This window comes from Somniosus microcephalus, chromosome 18, assembly GCF_052327205.1.
Source record: "Somniosus microcephalus isolate GS21.2 chromosome 18, FLI_Smic_1.0, whole genome shotgun sequence".
Classification (NCBI taxonomy): Eukaryota; Metazoa; Chordata; class Chondrichthyes; order Squaliformes; family Somniosidae; genus Somniosus; species Somniosus microcephalus.
In genome coordinates this window covers 55317951-55332314 of record NC_141004.1, presented here as the reverse complement: position 1 = coordinate 55332314, position 14364 = coordinate 55317951, and the positions used below count along the sequence as shown (strand labels likewise).

The 14364-nt window shown below is 49.3% G+C and overlaps 1 protein-coding gene across 4 annotated transcripts in view; it reads left to right on the top strand.

Moving 5' to 3' along the window:
- Positions 1–14364, top strand: part of LOC147105284 (differentially expressed in FDCP 6 homolog) — a 200855-nt gene that overhangs the window by 128843 nt on the left and 57648 nt on the right. The gene's annotated exons all lie outside the window — the stretch shown is intronic.

Sequence of the window (14364 nt, the reverse complement as noted above, 5' to 3'; positions counted from 1 at the left end):
GGAGAACAGAATTATTGCCCGATGGAATATCCAGATCAAGACATTTATACGCATTTTTAAAACTCACTTTGAAATCAAAGGTAATTTTGAAAGTTGAGAAAATAAATTTCTGTTTAAACAGCTTCACCGTTTAATTGTGACTTGGGCACAAGACTGTTGCGGAGGTGCCAAGTCCCACTGTAACCCTCTGCTTTGGTTTTGAACCAGCGATGCAATTTTTAAAACAGGTATGTGTGGAAACTAGTGCAGTTGTAACCAGCTGATGTATGGGGTTGGGGCAGTTACTCTGAAACCACACTTCCTGTCGTGTTTGAGGCACTTCCTTTGCTGCTGAGCAGTACTTAAAAACTTTAATCTAGCTGTCATTACAGCGCTGTCAGTACATGCACATACAGTGCGCATTGAATTGAAGTTTTAACATTTGAAGTTAGAGTCACGGAGTTGTTACGGCTCAGAAGGAGGCCATTCGACCCATCGAGTCCGTGCTGGCTCACTGTAGAGCAATTCAGTCAGTCCCATTCCCCCGCTCTATCCCCGTAGCCCTGCAGGTTTATTTTCCTCAAGGGCCTATCCAATTTCCTTTTGGAAATCATTGATCGTCTCCGCTTCCACCCCCCCCCCCCCGTCGGCAGCGAGTTCCACTCGCTGCGTTATAGGCAGCCATTTTAAACTGTCATCATTTTGACTGATGCTTCAGAAAGTCACACTGCTTTGGAGTGTTTTTTTTTAAAAAGGGGTAAAGGAAGAAATTCAAATTGCTTCTTGTGTTCTCCTCTTCAAAGCACATATTCCAATAGGTAGCAATGCGTAATACATTTCGTTATTCATTATAAAACTATACATATTTTTGTTGATGTAATGGACTCTGTGCTTAGGACCAAATTTCTGTTGAACTTAAAGATTGGGGAGGATTAAGCTGTTTATTTTTAAGAACAGTGAAGTGGAGGCAACTTTATTGAAAATAGTTCACAAAGCATCTGTGCTGGTACCTGGTGGAATGATACTATAGATGGAAATTTGTACTTCGACGTGCTCATTATATCCTGTAGAAAATTTTTAGACTTGGGTTTCTTCACCCTCCTGCCCTCCAATTTTCTCCCCTCATTTGCTGAAAGTGCTCAGTTACGTTGAACTTCCCCGAACACTGGCTGCACTTTGGTGTCTTGCTCGAACATCTTACCCAATAACCCACGCAGGCACACTTTCCAAGAGGATTTACTGGAAATCATAAGCTGAAATCCTGGCTAATTTTTTCCTTCTAAGCCCAAGAATGCTAAGGGCACTTGCAGCACCTTTACCACAACCCCGAGTGAAATCAGCTCACTCAGCACAGCTTCAGGGATCAGATCTGGGTCCTGCACGACTCAGTCCTGCACGAGAGACTGCACTTACCAACTGACCCACCAGGGGAGCTATTTATTCTGATTTCAATTACAGTATTAATTTCTGGCAAGGAAAGTAATGTGCTGGTAATGTATTATAATAGACACAAAATATTTGATTTAACTGTGGTGTAACAGGTATTTTAATTATGAAGTGTAGGTGTGCCAGACCAGCACGTGATTGTCTTGCTCCTCACCTTTGTTTCTCATATTTGCTTCAGTCATTGCTCATGTTTGTAAACCATAAAAATATACGGAGTATTCAAACTAAATGAAAAAATGTGAAATTATTTATCTTTCATACAAGTGATTTGAACATTGTCCCCACGTTTGTATGATTGTCATGTGTTCATTCCAATTAACTGAAGATAATATGTATATTATAAACTGAATATACCATTATAGACTGCAGGTGTATGTTATACACTATGGGGCCAGTACTGATGTTTGTCAGGTGCCCATTCCCTGGAAAATCGGGTGCAGAGGCCTGAGGCCTGCAACGTTGCCCATGGCAACCAGCACATCCTAATGTGGGCAGCCAGCGTGAATGGCACTGTGCGCAAGTCTCATTAGGCTCCTGAAAGATAGTAAAATTAGCGGGTTGGGCGCCACCCTATTATGCAACAGGCACACCTGAACAGTGATCCAGTCTCTCAGTGCACTTTTAGAACAGGCGCTGAAGGAAATGATGCGGCAATTAAAAAAAAAACCCGTATCCGTCCTGCCTGGTACCCACCCCCGCCCCCAACATCCCAGTCATGGTGCCAACTCTGCCCAGTGCTCTGGCACTCGGTGGGAAGCCAGCAACCCTTCACGGGCCCCTGCTGCTCGAAGTTCTGCTCGCGGCACTCCCGGCATGTCATGAACGGCGTGCCTGGGCTGCCAGAAAAGTATTGAAATGGTCCGGCATTACTGGGCGAGGTCAGCTCATTCCTGCACAGTCGCGCGGTGCCCGAACAGCGCTGATGCTGCTTGGGGGGGCCGTGTTATCAACCCCATTCATTGAACTTTAGTAGGAATATTTTCGTACAGAGTATAACACCCCACCAAGAAGGAAAGTTTGTCTGTCTTAGTAAATAATTGCATTCTGCTGAAGTGATTTTTCTATCGGTTGGTTCCCTGTGTCCCTGTTCGATGTCAGGATGCTGAAATTCCTGATGCTCCATTTCCAAGGCTCACACCATCCGTCCAGTTCCAGTTACAGCCCCCTCATTGTATTGCAAGATTATGTGAGACACAGGAAATATTTTGCATACCTCCTTTAGGTTGTACAGTTAAGACACTCCCAGAGGGATTAAGACCGCTCCCTCTTATTTCAGTAGTTGGAAAGTACGCTTAACAACTGCCCTTGTTATTGTATTTACATCGTTATAAATCACACTGACCTTCATTTAGTGGGTTTTTCATAGGTACTGTGGTATTAAACAGGCTCATGATACTCCAACAGCACCTTTGTGGTCAGATATCAAATAATACTGCTGAGCAGGAGCTTTTGAAAGAATCATGTGACTCCAGGAAATGTAGCTAAAATTGCTATAATTATAATGTCTTCGACACGAGTGTCCTCAACTCCATCCCACAGCATGCTACCCGCCACCATCTCAGCACAACCCCAGCCCGGCATGAGGTTGAAAAGGCCATCCGACAACTGAAGAACAAGAAGGCCTCAGGAGCAGATGGAATCCCCGCCGAGGCACTAAAGCATGGTGGAGAAGCACTACTGGCGCGAATTCGTGAACTCATTTCTCTTACCTGGAAGGAGGAGAGCATGCCAGGGGATCTCAGAGACGCCGTAATTGTGACCATCTTCAAGAAAGGTGACAAGTCCGATTGCGGTAATTACAGAGGCGTTTCCCTGCTATCTGCCACAGGGAAAGTCATCGCAAGAATCCTCCTCAATCGCCTTCTCCCAGTGGCCAAAGAGCTCCTCCCAGAGTCGCAATGCGGATTCCGCCCACTAAGGGGCACAATGGACATGATCTTCACCACACGTCAATTACAAGAGAAATGCAGGGAACAGCACCAACCACTGTACATGGCCTTCTTTGATCTCACAAAGGCCTTCGACACTGTCAACCGTGAGGGATTATGGAGTGTCCTCCTCAAATTCGGATGCCCTCAAAAGTTTGTCACTATCCTCCGCCTGCTTCACGACAACATGCAAGCCGTGATCCTGACCAACGGCTCCACCACAGACCCAATTCACGTACGAACCGGGATCAAGCAAGGCTGTGTCATTGCACCAACGCTCTTCTCGATCTTCCTTGCTGCAATGCTCCATCTCACCCTCAGTAAGCTCCCCACTGGAGTGGAGCTAATCTACAGAACAAACGGGAAACTGTTCAACTTCCGTTGCCTCCAGTCCAGATCCAAGGTCGTCCCATCCTCTGTCGTCGAATTATAGTATGCAGACGATGCTTGCGTCTGCGCTCACTCGGAGGTCGAACTCCAAACCATCGTAAACACCTTCACCGAAGCATACGAGAGCACAGGCCTTACACTAAACATCCGTAAGACAAAGGTCCTCTACCAACCTGCCCCCGCCACACGGTGCTGCCCCCCGATTATCAAAATCTACGACAAGGCCTTGGACAACGTGGACCACTTTCCATACCTCGGGAGCCTACTGTCAACAAGGGCAGACGTCGATGACGAAGTCCAACACCGCCTTCAGTGTGCCAGTGCAGCCTTCGGTCGCCTGAGAAAGAGAGTATTTGAAGACCAGGACCTCAAACCTGGCACTAAGCTCATGGTCTACAGGGCAGCAGTGATACTTGCCCTGCTGTATGCCTCAGAGACATGGACCATGTACAGCAGGCACCTCAAAGCACTGGAGAGGTACCACCAACGCTGCCTTCGCAAGATCCTGCAAATCCATTGGCAGGATAGGCGCACCAACGTCAGTGTTCTTGCTCAGGCCAACATCCCCAGCATCGAAGCTTTGACCACGCTCAATCAGCTCCGATGGACGGGTCACATTGTCCGCATGCACGATACGAGACTCCCAAAACAAGCGCTCTACTCGGAGCTCCGACACGGCAAGAGAGCCCCAGGTGGCCAGAGGAAACGCTTCAAGGACACCCTCAAAGCCTCTTTGAAAAAGTGTAACATCCCCACCGACACCTGGGAATCCCTGGCCCAAGACCGCACAAAGTGGAGGAGAAGCATCCGGGAAGGCGCCGAACACCTCGAGTCTCTTCACCGGAAGCCAAGCGCAGGCAGCGCAAGGAGCGTACGCAACCCAAGCACCCCACCCACCTGCCCCTTCAACCACTGTCTGCCCCACCTGTGACAGAGACTGTAGGTCCCGCATTGGACTCATCAGTCACATGCGAGCTCATTTTTAATGTGGAAGCAAGTCATCCTTGGTTCCGAGGGAGTGCCTAAGAAGAAGAATTATAATGGGCCAACATTTGCAATCGGAGGCTTCCCATGGCTTCCGACCTGCAAAATGTTTACGAATTTACCGGGTGGCCCGGGAAGAATGGCAGCTTGTGCTCCGGGTCTGCGCGGGCAGAGCCCCACGTATCCCAGGGGCACAAGCGGTTCACAGACACTCCTGGGATCACGTGGGCCGGCCCAACCAATGGAAGTAGGGAATCCCCATTCAACCTTTTGACAGTTCTGTAGGTACGGAACTGTCAAAAATATGAATGGGGATCACCTAAAAAAAAAAAAATACATCAGCGCATTGAATACATTTTTTAAAAAGTTACATATTTAACATTAATTAAAATGCCATTTAATTAAATATTTTAAACAAAAATTAAATTGTTTGAAAAAAATATTAAATGTTTTTACGGGGCTAAAAATAAACTTACATTTTTGAAGAGTATTTTTAATTTATAAATGAGTTATCAAATTTTATTTTTCTGTTTGTTAAAACTCTTAGGCCTAGAAATTCAGTATAGCCACGTTTGGGGCGCTAGTCCTGGCAATGCGCAAAGTTTAGCGCCAGGCGCAATTTAGCACCACCTAGCGCGATATTGGGTTGCAGCGCCCCTAAAGGTGATTGCGGCGCTAAATCAGGCGCTGCATGCTACTCTTAAGGCGCTAACCCGGCGGCGCAACCCAATTTCGCCGCGGCGGGGCGCAGCGAGGGTGCTGTCAATAATCACTTTCCCTGAGACACACTGGCGCCGGCCAGCTCTTAAAGGGGCAGGTCCATTGGCATCACCAGACACACTCACTGCCTTGTAGGCCTTCAAAGCGGTGGGAGCCTACCTGTGGCGCACCAGCCTAGCAAGACATGGAAAGGGTGAGGCAGAGGGCGGAATGCCTCACCGATGGGGCATTGGATGCTTTGGTTGGCGCAGTGGAATCAAGGCCAAGGAAGATGGTCGGAATGTGATTTATGTTTTGGACAGTCTCCTGGGTGTGAGAGGCAGTTATGTGTCAGTGTATTAGTTTTGCTTTCTGTTGCCGTAGTTTTCTCATGTTTGAAGGAACCACATTTTGTGTAATGAAACACTTTCTTCATTTACAATGGCCATGGATGTGCCTTCAATAACCACAAAACTAGAAGTTATAGGGCTAGAAATTCAGTAGGCTTTGTGCCCAGTTTTCGCCCAAAGGGGGCTTTTGCGCCACTTGCTGAGCTTTCGCCGATATTCAGTGCTGCGGTAATGGCAGCGTTAGCCAGTAGCGCTGCGCCGCCACCGATGATGTCATCGGTGTGCGCAGTGCCCCGCTACCGCCCCGACCGCCATATTTAGTTGCGGCCGCCTCTTCCGCAGTGGCCGCAAACAGCGATCAGAAAACGGGGCCGTCCTGTAGCGTTATTGGGGCGAGTTAAGGCGGAGGTGCGGTCGGCCGCTTTTTCAGCGGCTGCCTGCCCGCAACTCCTTCCCCGGCCTCCTCCACCACCCCCCCCGCCCGCGGCATTGCCGGCTGTTTTCCGGGAGCCCGGCACTTCTCCGTGGTGCCGGGCTCATTTGCCGGCACTAGCGAGCGGCGATCTCGCTGTTGCAGGCACCTCCCCCTTAAGAGAGGGAGGAAGGCCTGCAGTACCGCAGCCTGCCGCTCCGCAGCGGGTGGCGCTGCGGCACCTAGCGCGCCGATATTCAGTTTCAGCGCCCCAAGCGGGGGCGCCGAAACCTTTGAATAGCGGCCGCCTTCGAGTTGGGGCGCTGAAACTGAATTTCCGGCGGGCGCAAGTGGCTCCGTGCGCAGCGGTACTTTCTGGGGGCGAGCGAGCTGGCCGCCCCAAACTGAATTTCTAGGCCATAGACTTTAACAAGTTGGCTTTTAATCACCACGATCAGAGCTAACATCTCAACACACCGACTGGCTCACAGGAATGAGTCATACAGATCCTGAGATCTTTAAGTAAGAGAAGTCAGGGGCGGAGCCAAGAGCCAAGACCCGGAACCTTCCAGGTTAGTCAGGAAAGAGGAAGTGAAACTATACACCGTGTGGGGGAGGGTAATATACATGAGTGCAAAACGGATACGGGCAAGGCAAACAGATTTCATTACATTCACCCCTTCTTTAGATTTAGTCCATCGGGGTGATGTTTCTTAAAAGTTGGTATAAGTGAGTCTGTCAGGAGGTTTTGCAGTTCTCAGTGATCGGCGCAAAGCCGGTTGGGGTGCCTCTAGGGGAGTGGATTCTGGTTCCTCCGCTGTCCGGGCCTCCGCAGTGTCTTCCAGGTTATCTGCAGTGTCCTCCAGGTTAAAGTTGGGTATTGATACCTCTGGGCGTCCTGTCTCTCTTTGGTGTAGGTCTTCCTCGGGTAGTCTCTCATCGTTCTCTCCGCTCCCCGAGGGAGCGAGGTCTTTTATGGAAACAGTGTCCTCTTGCCCGTCAGAGTATTCGATATAGGCGTACTGAGGGTTTGCATGGAGGAGCTGTACCTTTTCCACAAGGGGGTCCGTTTTATGGCCTCTCACGTGCTTCCGCAATAGTACTGTCCCCGGAGACGTCAGCCACGCGGGTAGAGATATGCCCGAGGTGGATTTCCGGGGGAAAACGAACATCTTTTCGTGAGGGGTAGCGTTAGTGGCTGTACATAACAGAGACCTTATGGAGTGGAGCACGTCTGGGAGGACTTCCTGCCAGCGGGAGGTCGGAAGGCCTTTTGACTTTAAGGCTAACGTGACAGCCTTCCAAACAGTAGCATTCTCCCTTTCCACTTGCCCATTACCCCGGGGGTTGTAGCTAGTGGTTCTGCTAGTGGCTATCCCCTTTGAGAGCAAGAACTGGCGCAGTTCGTCACTCATAAATGACGTCCCCCTATCGCTGTGTATGTACTTCGGCATGCCAAACATGCAGAATAGATTACCGAGACACTTGATGACCGTGGCACTGGTCATGTCTGGGCAGGGAATGGCGAAGGGGAAGCGGGAATATTCATCGATGATATTGAGGAAGTATACGTTACGGTCGGCAGAGGGAAGGGGTCCCTTGAAGTCCAGACTTAGGCGCTCGAGTGGCCGTGTGGCTTTGATAAGGTGTGCACGGTCAGGCCTGTAGAAACGAGGCTTGCATTCCGCACAGATGCGGCAGGCTCTGGTCATTGCCCTGACCTCCTCGACGGAGTGGGGCAGATTGCGGGACTTTATAAAATGGTATAGTCGGGTGACCCCTGGGTGACAGAGGTCGTTGTGGAGACCCTGTAATTTGTCCGTATGAATGCTGGCACACATTCCCCGCGATAGGGCGCCTGGGGGTTCATTAAGGGCTCCCGGCCTGTACATAATATCATAGTCGAACGTGGATAGTTTGATCCTCCACCTGAGTATTTTGTCATTCTTGATTTTCCCCCTTTGTTTGTTATTAAACATGAAAGCCACCGACCGCTGGTCGGTGAGCAGGGTGAAACGTTTGCCGACTAGGTAGTGTCTCCAGTGCCGCACTGCCTCCACTATAGCCTGTGCCCCCTTCTCGACAGAAGAGTGCCTGATTTCAGGTCCCTGAAGGGTTCGGGAGAAGAAGGCCACAGGTCTCCCAGCCTGATTGAGGGTCGCAGCTAAGGCAAAGTCTGACGCATCGCTTTCGACTTGAAAGGGAATGCTTTCATCCACTGCACACAGTGCAGCCCTTTCAATGTCCTGTTTGATACTGGTGAAAACCTCCCGAGCTTCAGCTGATAGTGGGAAGGACGTCGATTTAATGAGGGGTCGGGCCTTATCAGAGTAATTGGGCACCCATTGGGCATAATACGAAAAAAATCCCAGGCACCTTTTTAAAGCTTTGGGATTGTGTGGCAGGGGCAGTTCCTTTTAGGGGGCGTAATCGGTCAGGGTCCGGTCCAATTACCCCATCTTCCACCACACAGCCGAGGATACAGAGACGGGTTGTGTTGAAGACACATTTGTCTTCGTTGTAGGTTAGATTCAGCTTTAGGGCAGTTTTTAAAAATCTCGCAAGATTTAGATCGTGGTCTTGCTGGTTGTGCCCGCAGATAGTGACATTGTCCAGATAGGGGTAGGTAGCTTGTAGTTTATTCTCGTCAACCATGTGGTCCATCTCACGTTGGAAGATCGAGACACCATTTGTTACCCCGAAGGGCACTCTGAGAAAATGGTGGAGGCGTCCGTTCGCCTCAAAGGCGGTGTATGGGCGGTCCTCCGTTCTAATGGGGAGCTGGTGATACGCGGATTTGAGGTCGATAGTCGAGAAGACTCGGTATTGCGCAATCTGGTTGACCATTTCTGATATGCGGGGTAAAGGGTAGGCGTCCAGCTGGGTATAAATATTAACAGTCTGGCTGTAGTCAATTACCATCTGTTTCTTTTCGCTATTTTTAACTATGACTACTTGGGCACGCCACGGACTGGTACTGCATTCAATAATGCCTTCCCGCAGGAGTCTGTCCACTTCCGCCTTGATAAAGTGTCTGTCTTCCAGACTGTACCGTCTACTTTTGGTCGCTATGGGCCTACAGTTCGGAGCGAGATTAGCGAATAAAGAGGGCAGGCTGATTTTTACGGTTGATAGGCCACAGACTGTGAGTGGCGGCTGGGACCCGCCATATGCTAGCGTGACACTTTCGTGGTGGCACTGGAAGTCCAGGCCCAAGATTACATTAACACAGAGTTCTGGCATCACGAGGAGTTTAAAATCCTTGTAGTCCGTGCCTTTTACAGTCAGCGTTACCACACAGTAGCCCAAAATGTCCGAAGTGTGGGGCTTAGCAGCCATAGCAATTCTGCTCCGTGTAGGGGTTACCGTTAATGAGTGCCGCCGTACCAGGCTAGGGTGGATAAAACTCTCGGTACTCCCACAGTCAATTAAACATTTCATTAAATTCCCGTTTACCTGTATGTCCATCATGGATTTTGTCAACGGGTGTGGCCTGGATTGATCCACCGTGATCGAAGCCACTGTTGGGCCCTGGGCGGCCGTTGAGTCGGGAAAAGATGGCGGATCCCAAGATGGCGGCACGCACGAGGCGGTGACGGAGTTGGAAATCGGATTCCCCCTGCAGACTTTGCTAAAATGCCCCTTTTTCTTACATTTGAAGCATGTAGCGTCCTTCGCTGGACATCGTTGTCTGGGGTGCTTGGCCTGGCCGCAGAAGTAGCATTTCGGGCCTCGAGACATTGCCGCTGTAGTAGGACTCCTGGGTGAACTTCTGTGTGGGGACTCCGGCGGTGTAGAGCTGGTCTGAGACCTGGATGGGGAAGATGGCTGATTCCAAGATGGCGGCCCGCTCGGCGCGCGCGAGGCGGTGAGGGCCGCATGGCCGGAAGAATAAGAGTCAGAGTTTTTCTGGGCCACGTCCAGCGATCGCGCAGTGGCCACTGCCTTTTTTAAGTCCAGGACCTCCTTTTCCAGCAGTCTCTGCCGGATATAATTCGATTTGAGGCCCGAGATGAAGGAATCGCGGACCAATTTGTCAGAGTACACGTTGGCCGTCACAGCCTTGCAGTTACAGTCCCGGACCAAGTCCTTTAGGCCTTGTAAGAAATCGTCCATTGATTCCTCAGGTCGCTGCCTGCGTGTAGCCAGCAGATGTCTGGCGTACACTTCGTTTACTGGCCTCTGGTATTGGGCCTCCAGGATAGTGATGGCCTCCGTGTAAGAGGTGGCGTCCCGGATGAACGAATAAATCCGATGACTAACGCGAGTAGTCAGTAGACTCAGTTTATCTACCTCGCTAGCGGATGAGGCCCTCGCGAAGAGTTCGAAGCATTTGAGCCAGTGTCCAAATTGATTTGATGCTTCAGCAGAATGTGGATCCAAGTCCAGACGCTCTGGTTTTAGGAGTCGGTCCATCCTAGTATTCTTTAGTGATTAAAATTGATGTGCCTTCAATAACCACAAAACTAGAAGTTATAGACTTTAACAAGTTGGCTTTTAATCACTAAGATCAGAGCTAACGTCTCAACACACCGACTGGCTCACAGGAATGAGTCATACAGATCCTGAGATCTTTAAGTAAGAGAAGTCAGGGGCGGAGCCAAGAGCCAAGACCTGGAACCTTCCAGGTTAGTCAGGAAAGAGGAAGTGAAACTATACACCGTGTGGGGGAGGGTAATATACATGAGTGCAAAACGGATACGGGCAAGACAAACAGATTTCATTACAGCCATGCCTTCTATTTACATGCATCTTGCCCTTCACAGGCTTGGGGGTATCAGACCGGTTCCATTCCTGTTCTTGGAATGGTAGCAAGCATTCCGTGAGAGGGGCCTAGAAGCTACTTCTGATCAGCCTCTGACGCGCAGCCTGAGAAGAGCCGCTCGCGTAGAAGTTCAGGTTAGCAGGCATCTTCTCAGCCACCGACAGAGATGTCCTGCACCTTATCTGAGGCTGCAGATCTGGCTGAAGCAGCTGGCACAGCACAGTCACCACCTCCTTTCTAAATCGCAGCCTTCTGACACACCGCTCCTCCGGCATGTTCATGTAGGAAAACTGCTGTCGGAAAACCCTGCCAGCGTAAGGTCTGCTGTGGCGACGTCTGTTGGCCCTCCTCCATCTGGCCATGCCCGCCCCCCTCTCCCAGCGTCTCAATGCCCTTTCCAGAAGATTCAGCAGCAGGACGTTCCCCTCCAATGCAGCCCCTATAATAAGTGCCCACAGGAAGGTTCCCTGTTGTCAAGGCTCACCAACAGCAAGGTGATGGTCAGAAGGCTGAAGATCGTCTGCCTGCTCTGGCTCAGTGGTCAAATGGCTCTGTGTGCAGCTCAGCAACTCTTTGTAGCTCTCGAGGAAGTTGTGATCCAAAAATGGCTGCCGCTTTTAAACCACACCAGTCCCCTTTAAATAACGCTCCTCCAGCCCGAGAGAGACTTGGTAAGGCCCAGGTAAGCTGTCACTATTAGCGCCAGGCGCTACGGAGGGGGGCGCCACTGAATTTCCGGTCCGGGGCGCCCAAAAGGCGTTGCACACTCAAATGACGTCATAATCAGCCTGCGCCCATGAGCGGGCGCTAAGATTTAGCACCGGCGCTAAATGCATGCTCAATATGGGGCTAGGTGCCTTGCGCCCGCCCGGAAATTGGCTAGCGCCCCACTTCTCGGCCTCTTTAGGTGTTAATTGGTGGCGCTAACAACCGAATTTCTCCCCCTTAAGCTGGTAGAAGCAGGCCTTACACCTGCTTTTCCCAGGCGTAAGAATTTGACAGGCTTTCAGCGGGCGGAAGTTGTGCAAAAAGCGCAACTCTCCACCCGCTGAGGCACTTCTCTCGGGCAGCCGGATGATCTGTCAAGAGAATTCTTGACAGATCGCAAGTGCCGGTTTTCAGCGCTGAAACCGGCACTTCCGCAGCCCCTACGAGTGCGTACACACCTCGTACGGGTCGCAAAAGTCCAGCCCATTATGTGACTATTAAGTGAGTACAATCCCTATTGGTTCATGTGCATCACTAGAGACAGCCGTGTGTATGAAGACTACTATATCCCCACCATCTTTGGAAATCTAACTAATGCCCAGTCTGTGGTTTAATTATTTGGTGGGAGAAAATGCACCAATTTCCTGCATATGAATTGCCATTGTAGGTTGCACAGAGCCAGCATAATCTCTCCCAGGATCTTGTTCAATCCAATAGTAAATATTTTCAGGGCGGTAGTACCTTTCAGAGAGAAGACTTGTTGAAACATTGCCCAAATATTGAGTAATCAATTTGCATGTCTCTAATAAAAACAGAAAATACTGAAAACTCAGCAGGGTCAGTCAGCACCTGCAGAGAGAAGGGCTCATGGTCCCTCGCCAAAATTGGAAGATTTTACAGATAAATCCACACTTGGTGTCACCTAATTGCTATAATTTGATTAATTCCATCTCTCCTACTCTTCTCAAATTTGGCGGTGTCCTGTAATATGAGCCTTGGTCCTTGACCCCAGCTTCTTAATTTAAAAATGTTTTAGTCAGTCCAGCTGTAAGAAGCATTGGTTAATTAGAAGGATATGCAGATAGGGTTAGATGAAGTAGGATTGGGAGGAGGTTCATGTGGAGCATAAACACCGGCACAGACCAGTTCCCAGTAGCCTGTTTCTGTGCTCTAAATTCTATGTAAGTCTATGTAGTAAGCGGAGAGTGATAATTTACTGTCCTGTGGTTCAAAACGTAACTTTAAGACTAAACTTGCTACTCTCCCAATGTACAAATATTATTTTTAGCTCATTTTTAACTCTAGTGTCAGCTGTGGCTCAGTGGGTAGCACACTCGCCTCTGAGTCAGAAGGTTGTGGGTTCAAGTCCCACTCCAGAGACTTCAGCACGTAAATCTAGGCTGACACTCCAGTGCAGTGTTGAGGGAGTGCGGCACTGTCATAGGTGCCGTCTTTCAGACGAGATGTTAAACCGAGGCCCCATCTGCTCTCTCAGGTGGACGTAAAAGATCCCATGGCACTATTTCGAAGAAGTGCAGGGGAGTTATTCCTGGTGTCCTGGCCAATATTTATCCCTCAACCAACATAAAAAAAACAGATTATCTGGTCATTATCACATTGCTGTTTGTGGGAGCTTGCTGTGCGCAAATTGGTTGCCGCGTTTCCCACATTACAACAGTGACTACACTTCAAAAGTACTTCATTGGCTGTAAAGCGCTTTGAGACGTCCGGTGGTCGTGATAGGCGCTATATAAATGCAAGTCTGTCTTTCTTATTCTTATCGAAATGCCTCCATTTTTTGGATTATTCACAAAGCAGGTTACTAATATGTAACCACAAACCACTATATCGATACCCCACTACTTGTAGATATCCTGTAAATTTAAAGGATTCCGAAAAGTGCATGTAGGTTAGAATTGCTCAACACATTGGCCCAGAAATTCGGGTCCCAACGCGTGAGTACGCATGGGGTACTCACGCGTAGGCCCAACGAAAGTGCCGGTTTCGTGCATGCACTGTGCATGCGCGGGAAACCGGCACTTCCGTTCCCCTGAAAGAAGGGGTTCAGAAGTCGAACGCGTGCGCCGGAGAGGCAGCGCGTGCGCATTGAACTTACGTATTTTTTGCAGGTTTCTCCGGGAGGGTAAGTCTCCAGCAGTTACACTTTTAAAAAGCAGGCGCAAGGCCTGCTTTTAACAAGGTAAGTGGTGAATTAATTAATATTAAAACATTTTTTCCATAGGTTTATTATTTTTAAATACTTTAAAGAAAGGTAAGTTTATTTTTACCCCCTTTAGAAAATGTAATTAATTTTTTCAAAAATTTTAATTATTGTTTAAAATAGTTATTTCATGTAATTTATAGTTTATTTTAAAATTTGATGTTTTTAAAAAATTTATTTGAGGTTTTAGTGATGTTTTGGGGCTTATAGTATTTATAGGTTTGACAGCTCTTCCTGTCAAACTTATGAATGAAGCATTCCCTGCTACCATTGGCTCTCCATGGCCCACGTGATCCCAGGGGACGCATCGAACTAACTGTGCCCCTGGGATACGCAAGCACTGCGCGCCAGCAATTAGAGCAGGCCCAGGATCGGAATTCCACGGGGCCCACAGCTCAACGGCCGGCGCGCTAGGTAAGTGCAGGTCGGGGGCTTACACCCGCGGGAAGCCCCCGACCCGAATTTCTGGGCCATTGTCCTGG